This window comes from Microcaecilia unicolor, chromosome 1, assembly GCF_901765095.1.
Source record: "Microcaecilia unicolor chromosome 1, aMicUni1.1, whole genome shotgun sequence".
Taxonomy (NCBI): domain Eukaryota; kingdom Metazoa; phylum Chordata; class Amphibia; order Gymnophiona; family Siphonopidae; genus Microcaecilia; species Microcaecilia unicolor.
Genome location: NC_044031.1, coordinates 225,249,123 through 225,267,398, shown reverse-complemented (window position 1 = coordinate 225,267,398; position 18,276 = coordinate 225,249,123). Strand labels below are relative to the sequence as shown.

General features: G+C 41.8%; 8 non-coding genes across 8 annotated transcripts; all 8 read left to right on the top strand.

Annotated features, from left to right (window-relative positions):
* The first annotated feature begins 224 nt into the window (after positions 1-224).
* Positions 225-298, top strand: TRNAT-AGU. The gene has a single exon. It is a non-coding gene; the product is annotated as a tRNA-Thr (tRNA).
* A 592-nt stretch (positions 299-890) lies between these two features.
* On the top strand, positions 891-972 carry TRNAS-GCU. Its single transcript has one exon. It is a non-coding gene; the product is annotated as a tRNA-Ser (tRNA).
* Positions 973-2,983: 2,011 nt separating this feature from the next.
* On the top strand, positions 2,984-3,057 carry TRNAT-AGU. The gene has a single exon. It is a non-coding gene; the product is annotated as a tRNA-Thr (tRNA).
* A 592-nt stretch (positions 3,058-3,649) lies between these two features.
* Positions 3,650-3,731, top strand: TRNAS-GCU. Its single transcript has one exon. It is a non-coding gene; the product is annotated as a tRNA-Ser (tRNA).
* A 2,011-nt stretch (positions 3,732-5,742) lies between these two features.
* TRNAT-AGU lies at positions 5,743-5,816 on the top strand. Its single transcript has one exon. It is a non-coding gene; the product is annotated as a tRNA-Thr (tRNA).
* Positions 5,817-6,408: 592 nt separating this feature from the next.
* TRNAS-GCU lies at positions 6,409-6,490 on the top strand. Its single transcript has one exon. It is a non-coding gene; the product is annotated as a tRNA-Ser (tRNA).
* A 2,012-nt stretch (positions 6,491-8,502) lies between these two features.
* On the top strand, positions 8,503-8,576 carry TRNAT-AGU. Its single transcript has one exon. It is a non-coding gene; the product is annotated as a tRNA-Thr (tRNA).
* A 591-nt stretch (positions 8,577-9,167) lies between these two features.
* On the top strand, positions 9,168-9,249 carry TRNAS-GCU. The gene has a single exon. It is a non-coding gene; the product is annotated as a tRNA-Ser (tRNA).
* The last annotated feature ends 9,027 nt before the right edge of the window (positions 9,250-18,276 follow it).

Sequence of the window (18,276 nt, the reverse complement as noted above, 5' to 3'; positions counted from 1 at the left end):
CTGGACAGAGTTGGACGCCCTAATGGGATAATTCAAAAACATACTATGAAAAGGAAGCTTTGAATTACATGAATGAGCTACAAAGAGTCCAGTTTTGGGAGAGAAAAGGAAAGCGGTTCAACGAAATGGACAGGAAAGGTGCTCAATTTGTTCTGTCTCTTACCATTAGGGGGCATCAATAGCTCACTGTAGGTTTGTAAGGTAATGGCTAAAAGCCTTTCCATGGCACCATGGCTTAGTTGGCTAAAGCACCTGTCTAGTAAACAGGAGATCCTGGGTTCAACTCCCAGTGGTGCCTCAGCTCCCACCTCACCAAAGCTCTCTCTTCACATTCCCTGTCAGTAATGGAGAGCTGTTGAGCCATCCATCTCCATAGAGAAGAGCTTTGAATTTGGAAATACTTATTTTAATTAAAACAATCAATCTCCAAGGAACGTTTTCTTTATAAAATACCCAAAGACCCCCACGTACGTACCTCTTTCCTTTCCATAGAATACATTACGGTCAACCCTTCGTTTCTTGAGTTTAAGTAACATCAGTCCGACAGGCGTGTCCTACGTAGGCCAGCCAAACAGAGGAAAAGGAGTAAGATATGACCACCATTGAAGGGACCTGAACTGAAGATATGGTTTATTTCCTAGTTGTAAGAGCAGAAACAATGCCGCAAGCAGAAGAAGGATAGCGCTGAAGAGAGTGCTGGGATAATTGCATCTTCTATACCATCCCATCTTAGAGGAGAATTTGGTGCAATTGTAGCAGCAAACCTGTTCCTTTTAAGTGAGTGATGCTCTTTGTTGATACAGTGGAGGGTTAAAAAATGTGAAGATAGTAAGAGCGTGAGGAAAGAAAAAGAAAGTTTGAAGGAAGACTTTTGGCCTTTATGCTGCCAGGACAAGGTGGCCGAGTGGTTAAGGCGATGGACTGCTAATCCATTGTGCTCTGCATGCATGGGTTCAAATCCCATCCTTGTCGGCAAGCATATGGTTTTTCCTAGGCCTTCTTTCCCCATCACCATCATCACCTCACTCTGCCCTTTCTACCTTGCCATGCTATGAACAAGACACAGCTGCTGTCTGTCTGCTGTCAATCAGCAACTAGTAGAGATAGGATTCTGTGCATCAAATGCTTCTTTTGCAGCCTTATGCTTTATTGAAAAAGAATCTGTAAATCCTCAGTCATGAAGCTCTTATCTTTCTGCTTTGTACTATGAAACCTCCATTTTTCTCTTGCTCTTTAAGGGTAGACCTAAAGTCTGTGATCACATTTTCCGGGTGCAGCATTTAAATGGTTGATTTCATCAGTTAGTGCAATAAACAAAGAAATACATACATACATACGTACATATATACACATACATAAATAAATACCTAACTAAAAATCACAGACTAGTGTGGGCCAGATGTGGAAGGTAGCCATAAGATCACTACTTTGACAGCATAAGCTTTTAAATGACTAGCTCACTTTGTTTTAGCTTGCTGCCACTGATGTTATTAGCCTTTACTGCCAATAAGATAGAGAATGCAGAAAAGCAAGCAAACAGAAAAATGATCAAAAGCCATGGGCGGATGCAAAAGAGATCCAACAGCAGTCCAGTACTTGAGCAGCTGCCTGCTTTCATCCAGGAAAGGAAGGATTCAAATCCCCCAGATGCACCTTGGGACTCTGGGCAAGTCACATAATGTCCTGCTTCTTCAGCTACAAAACGTAGATCTATGCTCTTTGAGACCAGGGGAAATACTTAGGGAGCATGAATGTAATTCACCTGGAACCAGACCTGCAGAAGGCATGAGCTAACTCAAAATAAATGTTAAGTACCCAAGAACATATAGAGAGATGCGATCTGAAGACATGAAGGATGAGAGTACAGACATAAGGGGGAAAGGCTTTGAAAATGGGACTTTAGAAATGTACAACACAGGCAAAGGAAAATAAAGAGGCACCTTTTAAACAAATGATAGTAAACCTAGAATGAAAGGAATAACAAGGTGAAGCAGAAATGGATAAGGGAATAAATAGGTTCTGTAAGGCTTCCGCAGATGATGTCATCATTGTTGCAGTTGTCCGGCTCTGGAAGCTTCTGAGGAAGTGGTACCGACGTTTCAGCCATGGCGCTGTGGCTTTCTTCAGGGTATGCTGTGAGAGATCTGCTGTTGGTCTTTATATATAACGGGTTCCCAAACCTGATTAGCTGGCATTTGAGGTGGATAGTTTCTTCAAGAAGGAAGCAGAGTGAGGTAGGAAAGTCTGTTGGTCCTCAAATTTGAATTTTGGCGGGAAAGTCCTTTGGTCACAAACTCGAATTTCGGAAATAAATACCCAATCCTAGCGGAGATAATGAAAAACCGTTGAAAATGCTGCTTCAGAGCAATGACAATTAGCAAAATATGAAAGAAGGAAAACACAAGAAACACATTGGAGACTAATCGGGGGCAAAAAGAGCGCTAAAGAGACATCAAGACAAAAGATAGATGAGATATCAATGTTCCTCAAGAAGAGGAGAAAACAAACAGGCACTTTCTTACTGAATGTACTTCATCTGTGTTAATTACGACTTTGATCACATTAAAAGTGAATGGGTCGAGAAATGTGATATGTTACGGTTACGAGTACAATGGGGAGGATTCTTCTTTTTTATGCTCTAGCCAGCTACCTGATTTCATAGGTAGGAAGCAGGGATTCATCAGATTGTGCTGCAATACTACAAAGTGGAAATGAAAGATTCACAAAAGGAATATGATACCATTCGAAAAACCGTTCCACTGGACAGAGTTGGACGCCCTAATGGGATAATTCAAAAACATACTATGAAAAGGAAGCTTTGAATTACATGAATGAGCTACAAAGAGTCCAGTTTTGCGAGAGAAAAGGAAAGCGGTTCAACGAAATGGACAGGAAAGGTGCTCAATTTGTTCTGTCTCTTACCATTAGGGGGCATCAATAGCTCACTGTAGGTTTGTAAGGTAATGGCTAAAAGCCTTTCCATGGCACCATGGCTTAGTTGGCTAAAGCACCTGTCTAGTAAACAGGAGATCCTGGGTTCAACTCCCAGTGGTGCCTCAGCTCCCACCTCACCAAAGCTCTCTCTTCACATTCCCTGTCAGTAATGGAGAGCTGTTGAGCCATCCATCTCCATAGAGAAGAGCTTTGAATTTGGAAATACTTATTTTAATTAAAACAATCAATCTCCAAGGAACGTTTTCTTTATAAAATACCCAAAGACCCCCACGTACGTACCTCTTTCCTTTCCATAGAATACATTACGGTCAACCCTTCGTTTCTTGAGTTTAAGTAACATCAGTCCGACAGGCGTGTCCTACGTAGGCCAGCCAAACAGAGGAAAAGGAGTAAGATATGACCACCATTGAAGGGACCTGAACTGAAGATATGGTTTATTTCCTAGTTGTAAGAGCAGAAACAATGCCGCAAGCAGAAGAAGGATAGCGCTGAAGAGAGTGCTGGGATAATTGCATCTTCTATACCATCCCATCTTAGAGGAGAATTTGGTGCAATTGTAGCAGCAAACCTGTTCCTTTTAAGTGAGTGATGCTCTTTGTTGATACAGTGGAGGGTTAAAAAATGTGAAGATAGTAAGAGCGTGAGGAAAGAAAAAGAAAGTTTGAAGGAAGACTTTTGGCCTTTATGCTGCCAGGACAAGGTGGCCGAGTGGTTAAGGCGATGGACTGCTAATCCATTGTGCTCTGCATGCATGGGTTCAAATCCCATCCTTGTCGGCAAGCATATGGTTTTTCCTAGGCCTTCTTTCCCCATCACCATCATCACCTCACTCTGCCCTTTCTACCTTGCCATGCTATGAACAAGACACAGCTGCTGTCTGTCTGCTGTCAATCAGCAACTAGTAGAGATAGGATTCTGTGCATCAAATGCTTCTTTTGCAGCCTTATGCTTTATTGAAAAAGAATCTGTAAATCCTCAGTCATGAAGCTCTTATCTTTCTGCTTTGTACTATGAAACCTCCATTTTTCTCTTGCTCTTTAAGGGTAGACCTAAAGTCTGTGATCACATTTTCCGGGTGCAGCATTTAAATGGTTGATTTCATCAGTTAGTGCAATAAACAAAGAAATACATACATACATACGTACATATATACACATACATAAATAAATACCTAACTAAAAATCACAGACTAGTGTGGGCCAGATGTGGAAGGTAGCCATAAGATCACTACTTTGACAGCATAAGCTTTTAAATGACTAGCTCACTTTGTTTTAGCTTGCTGCCACTGATGTTATTAGCCTTTACTGCCAATAAGATAGAGAATGCAGAAAAGCAAGCAAACAGAAAAATGATCAAAAGCCATGGGCGGATGCAAAAGAGATCCAACAGCAGTCCAGTACTTGAGCAGCTGCCTGCTTTCATCCAGGAAAGGAAGGATTCAAATCCCCCAGATGCACCTTGGGACTCTGGGCAAGTCACATAATGTCCTGCTTCTTCAGCTACAAAACGTAGATCTATGCTCTTTGAGACCAGGGGAAATACTTAGGGAGCATGAATGTAATTCACCTGGAACCAGACCTGCAGAAGGCATGAGCTAACTCAAAATAAATGTTAAGTACCCAAGAACATATAGAGAGATGCGATCTGAAGACATGAAGGATGAGAGTACAGACATAAGGGGGAAAGGCTTTGAAAATGGGACTTTAGAAATGTACAACACAGGCAAAGGAAAATAAAGAGGCACCTTTTAAACAAATGATAGTAAACCTAGAATGAAAGGAATAACAAGGTGAAGCAGAAATGGATAAGGGAATAAATAGGTTCTGTAAGGCTTCCGCAGATGATGTCATCATTGTTGCAGTTGTCCGGCTCTGGAAGCTTCTGAGGAAGTGGTACCGACGTTTCAGCCATGGCGCTGTGGCTTTCTTCAGGGTATGCTGTGAGAGATCTGCTGTTGGTCTTTATATATAACGGGTTCCCAAACCTGATTAGCTGGCATTTGAGGTGGATAGTTTCTTCAAGAAGGAAGCAGAGTGAGGTAGGAAAGTCTGTTGGTCCTCAAATTTGAATTTTGGCGGGAAAGTCCTTTGGTCACAAACTCGAATTTCGGAAATAAATACCCAATCCTAGCGGAGATAATGAAAAACCGTTGAAAATGCTGCTTCAGAGCAATGACAATTAGCAAAATATGAAAGAAGGAAAACACAAGAAACACATTGGAGACTAATCGGGGGCAAAAAGAGCGCTAAAGAGACATCAAGACAAAAGATAGATGAGATATCAATGTTCCTCAAGAAGAGGAGAAAACAAACAGGCACTTTCTTACTGAATGTACTTCATCTGTGTTAATTACGACTTTGATCACATTAAAAGTGAATGGGTCGAGAAATGTGATATGTTACGGTTACGAGTACAATGGGGAGGATTCTTCTTTTTTATGCTCTAGCCAGCTACCTGATTTCATAGGTAGGAAGCAGGGATTCATCAGATTGTGCTGCAATACTACAAAGTGGAAATGAAAGATTCACAAAAGGAATATGATACCATTCGAAAAACCGTTCCACTGGACAGAGTTGGACGCCCTAATGGGATAATTCAAAAACATACTATGAAAAGGAAGCTTTGAATTACATGAATGAGCTACAAAGAGTCCAGTTTTGGGAGAGAAAAGGAAAGCGGTTCAACGAAATGGACAGGAAAGGTGCTCAATTTGTTCTGTCTCTTACCATTAGGGGGCATCAATAGCTCACTGTAGGTTTGTAAGGTAATGGCTAAAAGCCTTTCCATGGCACCATGGCTTAGTTGGCTAAAGCACCTGTCTAGTAAACAGGAGATCCTGGGTTCAACTCCCAGTGGTGCCTCAGCTCCCACCTCACCAAAGCTCTCTCTTCACATTCCCTGTCAGTAATGGAGAGCTGTTGAGCCATCCATCTCCATAGAGAAGAGCTTTGAATTTGGAAATACTTATTTTAATTAAAACAATCAATCTCCAAGGAACGTTTTCTTTATAAAATACCCAAAGACCCCCACGTACGTACCTCTTTCCTTTCCATAGAATACATTACGGTCAACCCTTCGTTTCTTGAGTTTAAGTAACATCAGTCCGACAGGCGTGTCCTACGTAGGCCAGCCAAACAGAGGAAAAGGAGTAAGATATGACCACCATTGAAGGGACCTGAACTGAAGATATGGTTTATTTCCTAGTTGTAAGAGCAGAAACAATGCCGCAAGCAGAAGAAGGATAGCGCTGAAGAGAGTGCTGGGATAATTGCATCTTCTATACCATCCCATCTTAGAGGAGAATTTGGTGCAATTGTAGCAGCAAACCTGTTCCTTTTAAGTGAGTGATGCTCTTTGTTGATACAGTGGAGGGTTAAAAAATGTGAAGATAGTAAGAGCGTGAGGAAAGAAAAAGAAAGTTTGAAGGAAGACTTTTGGCCTTTATGCTGCCAGGACAAGGTGGCCGAGTGGTTAAGGCGATGGACTGCTAATCCATTGTGCTCTGCATGCATGGGTTCAAATCCCATCCTTGTCGGCAAGCATATGGTTTTTCCTAGGCCTTCTTTCCCCATCACCATCATCACCTCACTCTGCCCTTTCTACCTTGCCATGCTATGAACAAGACACAGCTGCTGTCTGTCTGCTGTCAATCAGCAACTAGTAGAGATAGGATTCTGTGCATCAAATGCTTCTTTTGCAGCCTTATGCTTTATTGAAAAAGAATCTGTAAATCCTCAGTCATGAAGCTCTTATCTTTCTGCTTTGTACTATGAAACCTCCATTTTTCTCTTGCTCTTTAAGGGTAGACCTAAAGTCTGTGATCACATTTTCCGGGTGCAGCATTTAAATGGTTGATTTCATCAGTTAGTGCAATAAACAAAGAAATACATACATACATACGTACATATATACACATACATAAATAAATACCTAACTAAAAATCACAGACTAGTGTGGGCCAGATGTGGAAGGTAGCCATAAGATCACTACTTTGACAGCATAAGCTTTTAAATGACTAGCTCACTTTGTTTTAGCTTGCTGCCACTGATGTTATTAGCCTTTACTGCCAATAAGATAGAGAATGCAGAAAAGCAAGCAAACAGAAAAATGATCAAAAGCCATGGGCGGATGCAAAAGAGATCCAACAGCAGTCCAGTACTTGAGCAGCTGCCTGCTTTCATCCAGGAAAGGAAGGATTCAAATCCCCCAGATGCACCTTGGGACTCTGGGCAAGTCACATAATGTCCTGCTTCTTCAGCTACAAAACGTAGATCTATGCTCTTTGAGACCAGGGGAAATACTTAGGGAGCATGAATGTAATTCACCTGGAACCAGACCTGCAGAAGGCATGAGCTAACTCAAAATAAATGTTAAGTACCCAAGAACATATAGAGAGATGCGATCTGAAGACATGAAGGATGAGAGTACAGACATAAGGGGGAAAGGCTTTGAAAATGGGACTTTAGAAATGTACAACACAGGCAAAGGAAAATAAAGAGGCACCTTTTAAACAAATGATAGTAAACCTAGAATGAAAGGAATAACAAGGTGAAGCAGAAATGGATAAGGGAATAAATAGGTTCTGTAAGGCTTCCGCAGATGATGTCATCATTGTTGCAGTTGTCCGGCTCTGGAAGCTTCTGAGGAAGTGGTACCGACGTTTCAGCCATGGCGCTGTGGCTTTCTTCAGGGTATGCTGTGAGAGATCTGCTGTTGGTCTTTATATATAACGGGTTCCCAAACCTGATTAGCTGGCATTTGAGGTGGATAGTTTCTTCAAGAAGGAAGCAGAGTGAGGTAGGAAAGTCTGTTGGTCCTCAAATTTGAATTTTGGCGGGAAAGTCCTTTGGTCACAAACTCGAATTTCGGAAATAAATACCCAATCCTAGCGGAGATAATGAAAAACCGTTGAAAATGCTGCTTCAGAGCAATGACAATTAGCAAAATATGAAAGAAGGAAAACACAAGAAACACATTGGAGACTAATCGGGGGCAAAAAGAGCGCTAAAGAGACATCAAGACAAAAGATAGATGAGATATCAATGTTCCTCAAGAAGAGGAGAAAACAAACAGGCACTTTCTTACTGAATGTACTTCATCTGTGTTAATTACGACTTTGATCACATTAAAAGTGAATGGGTCGAGAAATGTGATATGTTACGGTTACGAGTACAATGGGGAGGATTCTTCTTTTTTATGCTCTAGCCAGCTACCTGATTTCATAGGTAGGAAGCAGGGATTCATCAGATTGTGCTGCAATACTACAAAGTGGAAATGAAAGATTCACAAAAGGAATATGATACCATTCGAAAAAACCGTTCCACTGGACAGAGTTGGACGCCCTAATGGGATAATTCAAAAACATACTATGAAAAGGAAGCTTTGAATTACATGAATGAGCTACAAAGAGTCCAGTTTTGGGAGAGAAAAGGAAAGCGGTTCAACGAAATGGACAGGAAAGGTGCTCAATTTGTTCTGTCTCTTACCATTAGGGGGCATCAATAGCTCACTGTAGGTTTGTAAGGTAATGGCTAAAAGCCTTTCCATGGCACCATGGCTTAGTTGGCTAAAGCACCTGTCTAGTAAACAGGAGATCCTGGGTTCAACTCCCAGTGGTGCCTCAGCTCCCACCTCACCAAAGCTCTCTCTTCACATTCCCTGTCAGTAATGGAGAGCTGTTGAGCCATCCATCTCCATAGAGAAGAGCTTTGAATTTGGAAATACTTATTTTAATTAAAACAATCAATCTCCAAGGAACGTTTTCTTTATAAAATACCCAAAGACCCCCACGTACGTACCTCTTTCCTTTCCATAGAATACATTACGGTCAACCCTTCGTTTCTTGAGTTTAAGTAACATCAGTCCGACAGGCGTGTCCTACGTAGGCCAGCCAAACAGAGGAAAAGGAGTAAGATATGACCACCATTGAAGGGACCTGAACTGAAGATATGGTTTATTTCCTAGTTGTAAGAGCAGAAACAATGCCGCAAGCAGAAGAAGGATAGCGCTGAAGAGAGTGCTGGGATAATTGCATCTTCTATACCATCCCATCTTAGAGGAGAATTTGGTGCAATTGTAGCAGCAAACCTGTTCCTTTTAAGTGAGTGATGCTCTTTGTTGATACAGTGGAGGGTTAAAAAATGTGAAGATAGTAAGAGCGTGAGGAAAGAAAAGAAAGTTTGAAGGAAGACTTTTGGCCTTTATGCTGCCAGGACAAGGTGGCCGAGTGGTTAAGGCGATGGACTGCTAATCCATTGTGCTCTGCATGCATGGGTTCAAATCCCATCCTTGTCGGCAAGCATATGGTTTTTCCTAGGCCTTCTTTCCCCATCACCATCATCACCTCACTCTGCCCTTTCTACCTTGCCATGCTATGAACAAGACACAGCTGCTGTCTGTCTGCTGTCAATCAGCAACTAGTAGAGATAGGATTCTGTGCATCAAATGCTTCTTTTGCAGCCTTATGCTTTATTGAAAAAGAATCTGTAAATCCTCAGTCATGAAGCTCTTATCTTTCTGCTTTGTACTATGAAACCTCCATTTTTCTCTTGCTCTTTAAGGGTAGACCTAAAGTCTGTGATCACATTTTCCGGGTGCAGCATTTAAATGGTTGATTTCATCAGTTAGTGCAATAAACAAAGAAATACATACATACATACGTACATATATACACATACATAAATAAATACCTAACTAAAAATCACAGACTAGTGTGGGCCAGATGTGGAAGGTAGCCATAAGATCACTACTTTGACAGCATAAGCTTTTAAATGACTAGCTCACTTTGTTTTAGCTTGCTGCCACTGATGTTATTAGCCTTTACTGCCAATAAGATAGAGAATGCAGAAAAGCAAGCAAACAGAAAAATGATCAAAAGCCATGGGCGGATGCAAAAGAGATCCAACAGCAGTCCAGTACTTGAGCAGCTGCCTGCTTTCATCCAGGAAAGGAAGGATTCAAATCCCCCAGATGCACCTTGGGACTCTGGGCAAGTCACATAATGTCCTGCTTCTTCAGCTACAAAACGTAGATCTATGCTCTTTGAGACCAGGGGAAATACTTAGGGAGCATGAATGTAATTCACCTGGAACCAGACCTGCAGAAGGCATGAGCTAACTCAAAATAAATGTTAAGTACCCAAGAACATATAGAGAGATGCGATCTGAAGACATGAAGGATGAGAGTACAGACATAAGGGGGAAAGGCTTTGAAAATGGGACTTTAGAAATGTACAACACAGGCAAAGGAAAATAAAGAGGCACCTTTTAAACAAATGATAGTAAACCTAGAATGAAAGGAATAACAAGGTGAAGCAGAAATGGATAAGGGAATAAATAGGTTCTGTAAGGCTTCCGCAGATGATGTCATCATTGTTGCAGTTGTCCGGCTCTGGAAGCTTCTGAGGAAGTGGTACCGACGTTTCAGCCATGGCGCTGTGGCTTTCTTCAGGGTATGCTGTGAGAGATCTGCTGTTGGTCTTTATATATAACGGGTTCCCAAACCTGATTAGCTGGCATTTGAGGTGGATAGTTTCTTCAAGAAGGAAGCAGAGTGAGGTAGGAAAGTCTGTTGGTCCTCAAATTTGAATTTTGGCGGTTATCAATAGAAATCAAACAAAATAAAACATGGAAAAGAAAATAAGATGATACCTTTTTTATTGGACATAACTTAATACATTTCTTGATCAAGAAATTTCTTGATCAAGAAATGTATTAAGTTATGTCCAATAAAAAAGTTATCATCTTATTTTTTTCCATGTTTTATTTTGTTTGATTTCTATTGATAACCTTAAGAGTGGACTAACACGGCTACCACACTCCTCTACTTAAGATGGAATTTTGGCGGGAAAGTCCTTTGGTCACAAATTTGAATTTTGGAAATAAATACCCAACCTGCTGGTTCGCCAATCGTCCCTTCTTCTTTTAGTGGGCAGAGACACCAAGTTCTCCTCCAATGACGTGACACTCAGAGAGTATGAGAGTGGTGGAAAATTTCTCATCTTTTAAGCAGTCTTTTGCCAGCTAGACCTTAGTAAAAAGCTCGCTGTGAACAAAGATCAAGGGAGATCTGTGGGAAAAGAAGGATGCTCTCAACTGCCCCGTAGCAGGGATGGCCAAATTTCAAGGGGGAGTGTCGTGTATAACAAAGACGTGGATGTCCTTCTTAGATAAACCTCCACAATTGTGGGCGTCCTTAACTGCTCCATTGCAGGGACAGCCAAATTTCAAGGTGGGTGTCGGACATAACAAAGGCGTGGATGTCCTTCTCCTTCTCAGAGAAACGTCCACATTTTGGGCATCCTTAACTGCTCTTTCGCAGGGTTGGCCAAATTTCAAGGGGGTGTTGGAGGCATAGCGACGGTGGGACTTGAGTTCCTAACACTTAGACGTCCTTCATCCATAATCTAAAAAAAAAAAAATGGATGGCCCTGACGAGCACTTGCATGTTTTCACCCCGGTTTCTCTCTGTCTCAACTCAAGTTCAACACGTGCAGGAGATTTGCTCAAGTTGTATGTAGTGAGTCTCCCAGGCACTGCCAGACCTTGGTATCAAACACTAACTCTGGGACTAACTGTAAAGGAGAGCAGCCTGAAGACTCAAACCCCTCCAGATTCTGGTAGTCTCTGTTCTTTTCCTGGTTTAATTTTCAGGTAGTCTTCCATCCGAGAAGAATATAAAGGTTCATGCTCTCTCCTGATCCCTGGAGGTTGCCGATGAGAGCCCTGACCTTCAGACCATCTTGGACCATGCCAAGATCCAGAAAGCCAAACGACAGCCAGCATGGTTAAAAAGTGAGGTGAAGGAAGCTATTAGAGCTAAAAGAAAATCCTTCAGAAAATGGAAGAAGGAAGCCACTGCTGTGCCTTTTTCTCTGGGCAATACTGTAGTGCCCAAGTGATTTCAGGACTCGGTCATCAGTCACTCTAAATTTAAAGGAATGATGGAACTAATTTCATGAGTCTACTGGTGGCCACAGCTGAGGAAGAATGTAAATGACTGTCCTGCTTATAATCAAAAGAGAAAAACGCCTATATTTCGACCCAAATCGGGAGATGGGCGTTTTTCTGGCAAAGGCGACCAAATCGGTATAATCGAAAGCCGATTTTGGGCGTTTCCAACTGCACTCCGTCGCAGAAACGAATAAAGTTGACGGGGGCGTGTCAGAGGCGGGACTGGGGCGTGGTTAGCAGCCGAGGAGAGATGGGCGTCTTTAGCTGATAATCGAAAAAAAAGGCGTTTTTACCGCGATTTTGGGTCACTTTTTTTGGACCCTTTTTTTTCAGAAACAAGTCCCAAAAAAGTGCCCCAACTGACCAGATGACCACTGGAGGGAATCGAGGATGACCTCCCCGGACTCCCCCAGTGGTCACTAACCCCCTCCCACCAAAAAAAAAAACACTTTAAAAACTTTTTTTCCCAGCCTGTATGCCAGCCTCAAATTCTGTACCCACCTCCGTGACAGCAGAATATGTTCGATCCTCTCACAGCCTTTCCCTGGGTCAGATGTGGCTCTCGGGTGCACTACAGGGTCACATCAGCATTGCATTGTGGTGGGTGTAGGGTATTGGGCTCCGTGATTTCATTAGCTTGTGTTACAGTCTCACGATGTTGGTAGTTGGTAGGCTCTTCTCCCATGGTGCTTTTCCCCCTGCCTACTGGGTCAGAGTGTGCCCTGTTGTGCCTCAGGTAGTCCATGAGGTAGTGGCCATTTTTGTAAGCCAGTTTTAGATCCCTTCCATGTGTTAGCCACGTTAGAGAACTTAGTTCTTACCTTGAATGTGGCTGAAAGAGGGCATTGTACAGCATTCTGCCAGCTCTGACCTGCTAATCTCACTACCAGGGCGACTCGTTGCCAGTGGTGGGGCAGAACCTCTGATCTGCAGTTAACTGTGAGTAAACGCGGTTATTCCAATAAAGGACGTATTCGGAGGGATTAGTCTTCAGGTGTCAACTGGTGTGCCAATGTTATACAGCAGTAACAAGTCCTAGAGGCCTGCATGTATGCAGGTCCCTGGAGCACTTTTAGTGGGTACCGCAGTGCACTTCAGGCAGGGAGACCCAGGCCCATCCCCCTCCACCTGTAACACTTGTGCTGGTAAATGGGAGGCCTCCAAAACCCACTGTACGCACATACAGGTGCCCCATTCACCCCTAAGAGCTATGGTAGTGTTGTATATTTGTGGGTAGTGGGTTTTGGGGGAGGGGGGTTGGGAGCTCAGCACCCGTGGTAAGGGAGATATGCATGTGGGAGCTTTTTCTGAAGTCCACCGCACTGATCTCTAGGGTGCCCAGTTGGTGTCCTCGCATATCAGGGGGGCCAGTGTACTACAAATCCTGGCCCCTCCCACAACCAAATGGCTCGGATTAGGAAGTTTTTGAGCTGGCCGTTTTTAGTTTCCATTATCGCTAAAAAAACAAACGCCCAGCTCAAAAATGTCCATTTTTTCAAAAATACTGTTCGGCCCTCCCCTTCACGGACCCATTCTCGGAGATAAACACCCATGGAGATAGGCGTTTCCGTTCGATTATGCCCCTCCACGTGACTTTATGCCCTGTTTGTGCCCGTCACAAGTATCCCATTCATGCCCTGTGGTCTCATATAGCCATGGACTTAATCACAAACGTTCCTGAGTCCAATGGTTTCACCACCATATGGGTCATCGTGGATCGATTCTCCAAGATGGCTCATTTCATTCCTCTAGGAGATAGAGCAGCTTTTAAACTAGAAACTGGGGGCAGGCCGACAGTCACTCAAAAGCGCATGGTTCAGAATAAGGTGCCTTTTAAAGATATCACCAAAACAGGAAAGATAGGGTATCCCAATAGTGAGGTTGCAAAAGAGACCATAGTAGATCAGGTGTCCTTAAATAAAAATAAAAAAATCAGACAAAAAAATTGATACTGTCAAATACTGAGCATGATGTAAATAGGAACAAAAAACATAGTTTGAAATGTCTATATGCGAATGCCAGGAGCCTAAGAAATAAGATGGGAGAGTTAGAATATATTGCACTAAATGAAAAAATTAGATATAATAGGCATCTCTGAGACCTGGTGGAAGGAAGATAACCAGTGGGACAGTTCAGTAATTCTCATCTGCTCCAATACATTACACTGTAATCCGAAAAATTATGTTGCTTCGCCAAAAAACGTGATACTAAAGGTTCATACATTTTTTTCTGCCTGTATACAATGTCTTTGTTCAATTAGGCAAGTTTTTAAAGGACGCGATGTTTGTCCCACATAATACAGGTTACACGGGCAACTTAAAAGATAAATCACATTTTCCGATTTACAAGTGTTTTTTGCAGTGAAAGGATATAATCTGCCTGTGCGGACATCATTAAAAGCATCAGACTCACTCATGATGTCACACATTGAACATCGACCACAGGCTTTATGATATCCCCCTTTATGAATGGGAAAACCCCACACATTGAAAATCAACCACAGGCTTTATGATATCCCCCTTTATGAATGGGAAAACCCACCCGGTTCCAAGTTTCTGCAGACATAATATATTGCTCAAATTGTTGTTCCGTTGAAAAGCAAACAAAATTCTAAGATTTTGAAAACAAGGATGGACATTTAACATCGCAATGTGTTTTTTGATGATCTTCATCATTTTATTCGTATGTGAGTTGAATTTCGTCACAAATGTCAATGCGTCTTCTTTAGTTTTTTGGTCCCATTGTGGATGTAGTAACCACTCCCTGTGATTGTGTAAAGCTCTCTGTTTGGCTGTAGTTACTAAATTCTTTCGATATCCTCTATCTATCAATTTTTGTTGTAAATTCTGGGCTTGATGATATCCAGAAATAGAGGAACAAATTTTGCGGTATCTGAGGAATTGAGCAAAAGGTATGTTGGATCTACAATGACTCGGATGCATGCTGTTGAATTGCAAGGTAGTATTTCTATCAGTGGACCTGACGAACACTGAGGTCTCTAATTTTCCTTGGATGGCTGTAATCCATACGTTCAAGAATGCAATGCCTGAATAACTATGATTTGACTCAAACTTGATCGTATTATGGCAGCTATTCAAATCATCAACAAATCGTGTCAATTGTTGTGGTGTGTCACTCATAAATGTATCGCCACCAACATTTCGCAAAAGTAAACCACTCCGACGTGTAAATTCATTTGGTTTCAAAAAATTCCATGAATAAATTAGCTATGGTTGGGGAGCAAGCTGCTCCCATAGACACTCCAGTTTTTTGAATATAATATTTATGATTGCATGTGAAATAATTCTCAGTGAGTGTTTTCTGAATAAGATTCAGAAGAAAATCTGTTGGGACAAGATGTGGACATTGTCTATTTTCTAATATATGTTCTAAAATCTGTAGCACCTCATTTTGTGGAATACATACATCTAATGTTACTAACAAAACGGTAGAATCAATCTCTGCCTGTAAAGATTCGAGTAACCATAAAAAGTGAGAGCTGTCTTGTATATAGGAGCGTATTGATGAAAGATGAGGTTGTAAAATTTTATCTATGTATTGAGCTGAACGTTTTAATAATGAACCTCTAGCAGAGACAATAGGACGTCCTGGTGGGACTCGCATATTAAAGAACCGGCAATTCAAAAATGTGTATTCTTTGTTAGTGAGAAATCCCGCTTTCCTGCCTATATTTGTGATCTCCATTATGCGTTCTTGTTCTGCTGCGGAGGGATCCTGCTCTACTTCTAAATAGGTGTCCTGATCCAACAGCTGACATCTTATCTGAGACATATAATCCTCCATGTTCTGAACGACTGCACCCCCTTTGTCTGCGCGTCGAATCACAATTGTGGAATCTTGTTTCAAATTATGTAAAGCTACCCGTTCTTTTTTGCTTAAATTCAATTTGCATTTTGGTAAATGAGATTCTACTTCATCTACTTCTCTTAATAAACACATTCTAAAAGTAGACAACACCACGTCCAGAGCACCAGCAGGCATCCATTTAGATGATTCACTCACTATGAACCTATCAGATGCCTCATCGTGTCTTCCAGCTGCAAAGAATAATCTCAGATTTAGTTTGCGAATGAATTTTTCAATGCCCATTCTAAACTGAAAAGGATCATGAAAACCTGTAGGAATAAAAGAAAGACCTTTTGATAACACATTGATCTCATCTGTTGTAAGACGTTTATTAGAAATATTCACCACTGCTGGTTGCATCTTTGCGATCTTGTCTGGGGCAGTTGATTCATACCTCGATTTGACTTGCCGCGTGGTTTCCATGTTTTGTTTCTTGCATGTATATCTCTTCCAGAATCCCCAGGCGGGTCATTCACATCATCGCCGCTACTGGAAGTATCTGAGGAAAACTGAAATCAAGTTTGCTTTTTAATACCACCTTCAACCGGTTCCTTTCTCATCCACGGATAGACATACCCGTCTTTATAGTCATGCTCATCCCTTTGGAATTTTCTGATTTTTTGAGACCGTAATTCCTTCTTAAATTTGTCAATCTTGTATGTAAGGTCTTTTAATTCTTCAGAATAATTGACTGATTCTTCCTGGGCTTTTAACAGATCTTCACAATGCTTTCTTTCTATTAAAATCTGATCTTATGCTAGATTGTAAGCTCTATCGAGCAGGGACTGTCTCTCCATGTTCTAACGTAAAGCGCTGCATACATCCGGTAGCGCTATAGAAATGATAAGTAGTAGTAGTAGTAGTTCTTTTAACTAGTAAGACCATTAGGTCCAGTGAACATCTGTTAAGAATCATATTCTATTGTAACACAAAAGTTTCATCCTCCTGAAACATTCTAGGACCTCTCAACATCCTTAATCCTCTCGGGATCACTTCTTGTTTACAGTAAGGCGGAAGAAAAAGAAAGAGCAAGGAAGGTGGAACAAAAAGATATGAAGGTACCCAAAGAGAAAAGACACCTCGAAATCATTAAAATTGAAACACATACTAGGAAATGTAGATGGAAAGCGATGACCACAAATGCTCGCAGTCTAAGCAATAAAGTTCATGACCTTCAAGCCCTGATGTTGGAGGCAGACTTGGACATAGTTGCAGTCACGGAGACATGGCTCAATGGTTCCCTTGAATGGGATGCAAGCATACCAGGCTATAATCTTTTTAGGAAGGATAGAGATGTTCGTAAAGGTGGAGGAGTAGCTCTGTTTGTGAGAAATGATATCACAGCAACTGAAATGACAGGGAACTGGGGAAAGGAAGAAGCAATATGGATCACCTTAAAAAGAGAGGATAGAACCTCTGTCCATGTGGATGTTGTCTAGAGACCCCCGACACAATTGGAGGAACTAGATAAAGATGTGATCGCAGATATTCAAAAGTTGGGGAAGAAGAGAGAGGTGCTGTTGCTGGGAGATTTCAATCTGCCGGATGTAGATTGGAAGGTTCTATCTGAAGAATCGGAAAGAAGTAGAGAGTTCGTGGATGCTTTTCAAAGTGCTCTGCTCAGACAAATGGTGACAGAACCCAAGAGGGAGGGAGCGACGCTGGATCTGGTACTCACAAATGGGGATAGTGTGTCAAATGTCCGAGTGGGTGCCCACCTGGGCAGCAGTGACCATCAAACGGTTTGGTTTGATATGATGGCTGAAGAGGAGGGTGGCCACTCAAAACTCAAAGTCCTGGATTTCAAACATGCTGACTTTAGTAAAATGGGGGAATACCTGAGGATGGAGCTGATAGGCTGGGAGGACGTACGAGAAGTGGAAGGGCAGTGGTCCAGGCTAAAAGAAACTATAAATAGAACCACAAACCTTTATGTAAGGAGAGTAAATAAAAGCAAGAGAAAAAGGAAACCGATATGGTTCTCCAAGCAAGTGGCTGAGAAAATAAAGGCTAAAGAGTTGGCATTTGTGAAATACAGAAAAACTCAAAAAGAGGAACACGGAGAGGAATACTGGATGAAACTGAAGGAAGCCAAGAGAGAGATACGTCTGGCAAAAGCGCAAGCGGAAGAACAAATGGCTAGAAAGGTAAGGAGGAGTGACAAAAATTTCTTCAGGTATATTAGTGAAAGGAAAAAGACTAAAAAGAGAATTGTGAGACTGAAAGATGCTGCGAACCGCTATGTAGATAATGATGAAGAAAAGGCAAATTTGCTAAATAGATACTTTTGTTCTGTTTTCACAGAAGAAAATCCTGGAGAAGGACCACAATGGACTGACAAAAGTACATATGAGAATGGAGTGGATTTAGCACCGTTCACGGAAGAGAGTGTGTATGAACAACTAGGAAACCTAAAGGTGGACAAAGCCATGGGACTGGATGGGATCCACGCCAGGATATTGAGAGAGCTCAGAGAGGTTCTGGGGGGTCCTCTTAAAGATTT